Raw genomic sequence first — 8,596 nt, 5'->3', positions numbered from 1 at the left:
GACGGTGCCAACGGTGGTGCCGGTGATGGTGGTGGTCGTCGGCAGCGGTGGGAGATAAGAGAGAGAGAGAGAGAGAGAGAAAGAGAGAGAGAGATAAGAGAAAAGTTGTCTTGTGAGATAAGATTGATCAAATATGTCTGATGATTTAAGTTATAAGGTAAAAAAAAGTGGTTCTTACAGTTCTTAACGTTTTATGGTTCTCATTTGAATATTTACCTATATATATATATATATATATATATATATATATATATATATATATATATATATATATATATATATATATATATATATATAGGTTTAGGTTCTATGGAAAACAAAAAAAAAACCCTAAAAATGCACAAAACAAAATACTTAGAGATCACAAAAAAATGAATTTTTTTATAAAAAATCGCAAGTTTTTGTTAAAATTCGCTGAAAAAAAAATCATTTTTTTTTGTAAAATTTTTTTTCAAAATTTTTTTCACCGGTTTTGTATAAAAAGCTGCGATTTTTTCAAAAACAATTTCAAAAAAAAGTTTTGTGATCTCTAAGTATTTTTTTTATGCATTTTTATGATTTTTAGGGTTTTTTTGTTTTCCAAATAATCCTTCCCTATATATATATATATATATATATATATATATATATATATATATATATATATAGTAGGTTAAAACCCGTGGAACCCACGGGTGTAGATTTTTAATTGAATTTAAAAATTAATTAATTAATAAAATAAAATGTCATTAATTTTGATAATTTATGAATTGTAATATTGAATTTTTCAATAACTTTTTGATTTGTAAGTATTTAATTACAAACTAAATCATAAGTATTTAATTAGAAATGGAGATTTTTTAAAACCCTTATTTTTGGTGCATACCGATGTGTGTAATGAAATTAACATAAAAAAACAATATGTAATTATAAATAAATAAAATAATATGATGGATTAAGTGTGATTTACTAAAAATGAATAAAATATGCTACAAAAAAGTTGGCTACAAATTTTGAAAAACTTCTTTATAAACAACATTGAAAGTTTTATTTGTGAGTTTGTCATCTTTATCTAAAATTAATAATTTTAATCATTATCTGCTTTGAACTCTAGATAAGGCAACATACAATTGTCCATGTGAAAAAACTGGATCTTTGAGAAACAAACCAACCTTTCATAACGATTGTCCTTGACTTTTATTAATAGTCATTGCAAAACATACGACCAACAGAAACTGTCTTCTTGTGAATTTGAAGGGAATCTTTTTTTTTTGTTCGGTCATATTCTGAAAACATGACAAATACTGAAAATTCATATCACGAAGAGCATAGAAACTTTGGTAATCTTGATTTCTGGTTCCTTATTCTAACAATAATAAAACGATCTTAACATTAATCGGTGTATAATTGTAATAATAAATCTGACATTGCTAAATCGTGTTTTGGTAAATGGTGTTTTTAACTAAACAGGTAGAAGAAGAAGATGAGGAAGAAGAATAAAGAAAATATGAAGAAGATCGGTCATATTCTGAAAACATGACAAATACTGAAAAATCAGATCACGAAGAGCATAGAAACTTTGGTAATCTTGATTTCTGGTTCTTTATTCTAACAATAATAAAACGATCTTGACATAATGTTAAATAATTACTACAAATTATTTTGAAAAGACTAACCTGATATGTGTTTATGGAAGCGTTGCAGAATTAAGAGGGCGGATGATGATTATGCAGTAAACCTGGTACCAACAGGAAGGATTGAAAAACTCTCTGAAGCAGAATACTGAAAACAAAAGAAGCGTATAGATGATATGTACTTGTATATATTTTGGTATTTCATAAATTGGGGCAGATTTTTTGGGATTTAATCACTAGAAATTATTTAATTTCCAATCACAATAAACAAACTTCCATATTAAATGGGGTATTTGAAATTTGAAACTTGAATAACCGATATTTTCATATTATTTGCAAATCTTTTATTAATTTTAATTATTTGATTGCATTTTTTTATATTATTTTTTTCTGGATTTATTGTCCCCATTTTAACTGAATGGCATTTACGTAATTAGAGTTGAAAAAAAGAAGCGGGATAACTGTATTTTGGGGGGCTGGGAGAATGACACGTGGCGTTATTCTACTTATTTATTAGGATAAGGGATATATGCCTAATAAAACACTCTCCTAAATGCCACATGTCCTTTTTTTAACACTATATCTGCCACGTGTCATTCCTACCTGAATCTCTAATCTTCTTTTCCCGCCTATATAATCACAACATCCGATCACATTCAATTCCTACATATCAGCATAATCGGTTGACTTAATATGCAGAAAAATAGGAAGAAAATATGCAGAAATTAATATGCAGAAATCATTATCTAGAAAGTAGTAACTACATTCCACAAAATCAGGCCAGAATTTTGTAAAATCTTATCAGCCCTCAATTTCTTTTTATCTCCGCCTTGATTTTTCCTTAAGGCGACTCTTCCTTTCTCTCCATATTCAACATCTGGTAAACCTTAAATCTCTGAATCACTCTTATATTTCCTTCAAATATGCCGCCTCTCTTTGGAATATAGAAACGGAAAATAAGAAACTCATCACCGCACCACCTTTATCTCACTCAAAACGGAACCTAACCGCCACCATACCATTTCTCGGGTTTGCACCACCATTCCCTTTGTTTTTATTCTATTCTTCGTCTTTGGTTTATAAAAGTAATCATGCAAGTGCATATTTTATTAGGCTTAAGGATTTACTGTTTTTTATGATACTGGTGCATCCATGTTTATGAAAACCATTAAATATACTTTCAAGAGGTCAGAATTAGTGAATATGGGAAGCCAAGATGAATCTCAACTGGATACGGATAAGAAAGATCAAGACCACGACTTGACATTTTACCAATTGTTTGAAGCATCCTTATTTTTGCTGATCTTATCAAGCAACTGCACTTCTAGAAATTCACCATTTGTCTGCACAGAGATTTAATAAGTCAGATAACTCCATGGAGACAAGTATCTTACATTGTAATTTTTCATCCAATTCCATTCCTGTTCCATTTTATCATACAAACATACAATATTTTGTGATTCCAATGGAACTAACCATTCCATTTGTTCATCAATTCCATCATACCAAATACCACCTAAAGTCTTTTTCGAACAGTTATACATGGTAACATTATATCATGTTGAGCGAGCTGGAGAAGAATCTTAAGCTGAATGACATACTCGATGCATTAGATTTCAATCAAGTTTTCAAATTTGTCAAAACTCAAGAGTGTAAGACATGCAACTAAGCTCACAAGTTGCTTGTGGAATGTAACTTTCCATCAATCTGCATCCACTCTGGCATGTTCCGGGATAAAAGTAGCTTTCTATTACCACTTCATTTTTCTCATTACAACTTTCCACTTTGAAATAAAAACTAAATTATAGCAATGAAGGGTAAGTTTGTAAAAAAAATTAACTTTTAATTATTAAGTTGTTCTTTCTTTATCAAATAAAAAAAAATCATCCTTGGCGAAAATTTTAAAGGTTGACACACTACAAGGGTTTCAAGGAAGAGCACAAGAGAATTTTGGTGCCAACAAATTTAGTTGGTAGGGGTATTGATATTGAACGTCTAAACATTGTCATAAACTATGATATGCTAGATTCTGCTGACACTTACCTCCATCGTGTACGTTCTATCTTCAGTCATTTTCATCTCTTTTTTTTATCTTGATAAAAAAACCCGAGGGAAGGGTATTTTGGTCATTTTATAGTTTGTTAGACCTAGAAGGTTTGGAACCAAAGGCCTTGCCATCACATTCGTGTCGTCTGCAGCTTACTCTAATGTTCTTAACCAGGTCTATATCCACCTCTATAACTAAAATAATTAACAACAATAATTTTAATAATATTAATAGTAATGGCAATCATTTTTTTGCTTATTGTTTCTTGATTATGGTGGTTTTGGGTTCATAAGAGATTTGAGGTCGATATCAAAGAGCTTCCTGAGTAGATCAATACTTCAACATATAGTAAGATACCCTTTCTTTTATTTTATTCTTTAATGTTTAGCTAATTTGTAAAATGTCAGGAATGTAATCAGGAAGACATCATTTTTCTAACTTTATCTATTAACAATTATGTTTTTGCATTGAAGAATGAGTGTTGCTGCTTATCTTGCAAGTTACATGTCTTATGCAAGTTCTTGTCTGCTTCGTATATCACAATCATAGGGTTTCTAAGGTTACTTTAAATGTTTGTTTTGACAGGATTGCTTAAATTATATGTTTACATTCCTCTTTCTCTTTATCTATTCAATGTGAGATTTGTATGTTGTGGAAGGAAGATTTTACAAGCTATGATACCCTTGGATTGGAGTTGTGAATAGATATGAAGTTGGTATTGACAAAGCTACACAATTATAGCAATGAAAATTACTGTATTTTTGTTGTTATATTAGGTCAAATTTTTAAATACATATTGTAATATGATAAAAGTAGAATGTTGTAGTAAACAAAATGCAAGGGATACCAACATCCTTTCATTTATTCATATGTTATAACATCGTAATTTTTTTCTTCATATCTTAACATTGTACTTTTCTGGTTTTTCTTATTTAGGCATTCTACCTTCAAACATTTATCCAACTATAGAATTGTACTTTTAAATAATGTGTATTTTTTTGTATTTAACTTTGTTCACTAACTAGTCAATGTTTACTGATTGCAGGATACTACATGCTCTTTTTACACATGTTTTGATGAATTTACCATTTTGATCTTATTTAATGTTTTATGATACTTTATTTGATGCCGATGATGATAAATTAAGAGTATAATAACATGGTTTCGAACCAAAAGGCTTCATTAATGAAATACAAACCAATTAGAACAAAAGAAAGTACAAGCAATCGTTTATAATTGGTGTTTATGTTCTTTTAGAGGAAAGACACTAAATTTTATGGTTTTAATTATTTTTAAAGTACAATACACTATTTTTGACATTTCTTTTTATCAAATATAATAATTTTAAACATATCGAACGTGGTTTCCACGGGTTATAACCTAGTATATATATATATATATATATATATATATATATATATATATATATATATATATATATATATATATATATATATATATATATATATAGGGAAATGGTCAAATGAGAGCACAAAAAAGGTTGAGAACACGAGAACGCTTATGAACCAATCATTTTATAAGACAAATTAATATTTTTGTATTTAGATTAACTTTTAAAATATTAATATTAAATCCTAATCTCCTAAAATCTAGCAATCATAATATTTACCTAAAAAAGCAAAACAATAATAAAAATAATAATTGATTTTTTTCTTTTTAAGTTATTGGAATACGTAAACAGATTTTTATTAGTTTTTTTCAACAAAAAAACCAAAGTTATTTACTTAAAAAAAAATAAACTACAATTACAATCACAAATTAATACATTTTTATTTACAAATAAAAAACCTTACGAAATCCAATGTCTTTTTTCATCAATTGGAAATAAAAGTTTTCTAAGAATTCGTCATATTCTCACGAAATGAAAACTTTAATCACAAATGACTACATTTTTATTCACAAATGAGTATAGCTTTAATCACAAATAAATATAGATTTAATTACAAATGATTAAACTACATCTAAAAAATTATGAACATTCTCATATATTCAACAAAGAGAGAAACAACTCTAATCATTAATGAATACAATTCCATCACAAATGAATTTAGCTATAATCATATGAATACAAAACAATAAACCTTTCATAAATGAATATAAATACATGTGTGGCTATCTTTATCAGAAAAAAAATCTCACAAGTAAATGTTCTTTGAAGAGAACAAACAGGTTCATTAGAAGGCAAGAAGATGAAAATCAGAATGATAATAACTGGCAAAAATTGAAGCAAAGCTCGTATGTTAAACCCATCCGACCCGTTTACACCTGTTCTTGTACCCATTCTGGGTCCAAAACTGAACCCGATGAATTGAGTTGTGGTCCTTGGGTTCATACCATAGAAATTTTTTCTAAAAATCTCGTCTGCATCAACTTCTTGATTGTTGAAGAAGCCATTGAAGGCATCTTCAGATCCTGATGCTTTGTTCTTGTCAGGATGAACTTTCAAAAAGAGTTTCATGTAAGCTTTTCTAACATCTTCAACACTAGAAGTTTTCTTGAGCCCGAGGATATTGTAATAATCTTTTTTCCTTCTGATATCCCTCACGATTGTGATCTGTTCTTCTGTACATGAGCCGAATGAAGATCTAGTTCCCGGAACCCTAGGTTGACCGTTAGAGCTATCACCATCACCGGAACACAGACTTGTATAGATTTGGGTTCCATGGTGTTCGGTTAAGAGGAAGATGATCACAGTGATGTACAATCGCTTGAAGATGACTTTGTTGCTTGACCTAATGAATTAGGTAGAAGATGATGAAGGCTGTAGAATGCATTCTCCTTTTGCGTTGGCGGCCAGGTTAAAGAAATAGAGAGGGAAAACGTATACATAGAGGGAGAGAGAAAGGTGGAACAAGTGGGTCAGATAGCTAATATTCAGGGATCAATTAAATATAAATTACTAATTTACCTTATAAATTGGTTGGTCAAGAACTGTTCTCACGTTCTCAACCTTTTTGGTGTTCTCATTTGATCCTACTCATATATATATATATATATATATATATATATATATATATATATATATATATATATATATATATATATAGGTTCAGGTATTCAAAGTAATTATTCTGTTATTATATGCATAAATGTGGGCCAACCAAAATTATATAAATAAATAAATAAGGGTAATTTAGTAATTTGTTTAGTAACTTCCAAAAATAATCCCTATAATCATGGTATTGACTTTTAACCTAATCTCTCCTGTTTAAATCTCATTCCCCTTTTTATCTAAAAACCAAATCTTGGCGGCCGATTTGCAAAATTGGAATAGAGAAAATCGATCGTTCTACAAAAATCGATTCCCATCGCCATAAAATCGAGCATAAGAACAGAAGAGAGAATGAAACTTGCTAGAACGTTCATTGGAGATGGCCTCACCGGCGAAAGATCAACGAAATCGGGTTATATCTGGTTCCACCATCGATCGCGGTGGGGACTTCTCTTCTCGTATTTGGGTTATATCTAGCCAGCTCCACCACCTACATCCGGCACCACCATCGATCTTCACGTCTACTGTCACTCTTCTGCATTTCTATGAAATACAAACAATCAACATCAAATCCAACAAGATCAGCTTTAGCATCTTAAATGGATTCACAACTCAAAGACTTATCTTCAAAACCCCAATCTCCCACTTCTCAACCCAATCTCGAAGGTGCTTTCAATAATGACGATCTCCCCCTCAAAAGTGGCTCTCTATTGGTCTGGAAGGATTCTTTATAGGATTATGCTTTTCGCATTTGGATTTTATTGGATTTAGGAGACTTGCAGGAATCCACAGATCAATGGAAGTATCAACAATGATGTAGCTTAATTTCTAGTGTATATAATAGTATGCAGTAAAACATGTGCTTCTAGTTTTCTATCTTTGTTAATTGCTTCTTAAGGTAATTTAGGGATATGAAAATTGAGTCATAGAAGTCCCTCTCAAAAGTGGCTCCTCGAGTTCATGATTTCTATCTTTCATTGATGTATTAGGAACATCATTAGCAAGGGCACTTTATGTGTCGAGATTCTTTATTGTGTGTGCTTACTGACAGTATCCAACAATTATAGTTTAAACATGATATGATTATTACTTTTGTAAAACCAGTAGTATTTGTAGTTCAAACCAACATTTGGTTAACTTGATTACTTTCAATGGTCAGGTGGACTTGAATGAGCAATCTAAGGAGCAATTACTTTCATCAGTGGCAGAGAGGTTATTCGATTCAAACAACAATGTTAATGTAATCTTCTTCTTCTTCTTCTTTTCTTTTTTTATCACATTATTAGCCTTTAACATCCCATCAACGACATAATTGATTCTTTTTAATTGAGGTACAAAATAAAAATGCAGGGTATGTTGAAAATCAGCAACAAAATATAGTTGATGCCATTGATTTACTTCCCCAATTAACAACTGGCATTGATTCTATTGGAATGGAATCACAAATTCCAATTCTGTTGGAATGGAATTACGAATTCCAATTATGTTGGAATCACAGAAGTTGATGCTTGAAGAACGGACCACAAAAAATGAAAGTGATTCTAAGCAACATTACTCTTTTAGAATGTATTAGTGTCGTTGTGAGATTTTGATGTTTTATTTCCTGTTTTGAAAGTTTTTTAGTTTTATTCTTTAATAATAAATGTAATTCTTAACAATTGTTACCCGTATTCTATAAGAAATAATGTATTTTTTGTTTTTATTCTTCAATTGATTGTTCAAAAAAAAAATTTATTCTACAAGAAGTTATAAAGTCATGATCAAAAAATAGGTTCAGGAATATTTTTATTATTTATGGTTCAAGAATATTTTTATTTTTGATATACTCGTAAACATATACTGTCAGAATGCCCGAATTAAAAGAATTATAATTCGTAAAATCGAATTTTTAAAATTAATAGAATCTATGTTCCCTTAAAAAAA

The 8,596-nt window shown here is 29.8% G+C and overlaps 1 pseudogene; it reads left to right on the top strand.

Annotated features, from left to right (window-relative positions):
- Positions 1–3,165: 3,165 nt before the first annotated feature.
- Positions 3,166–4,209, top strand: LOC145067153 (DEAD-box ATP-dependent RNA helicase 15-like; annotated as a pseudogene).
- The last annotated feature ends 4,387 nt before the right edge of the window (positions 4,210–8,596 follow it).

Source organism: Lactuca serriola, chromosome 8, assembly GCF_051521515.1.
Source record: "Lactuca serriola cultivar US96UC23 chromosome 8, Lser_US96UC23_V15, whole genome shotgun sequence".
Classification (NCBI taxonomy): Eukaryota; Viridiplantae; Streptophyta; class Magnoliopsida; order Asterales; family Asteraceae; genus Lactuca; species Lactuca serriola.
The sequence above is the reverse complement of the archived record's forward strand: the minus strand, read 5'-3'. Positions and strand labels throughout refer to the sequence as shown.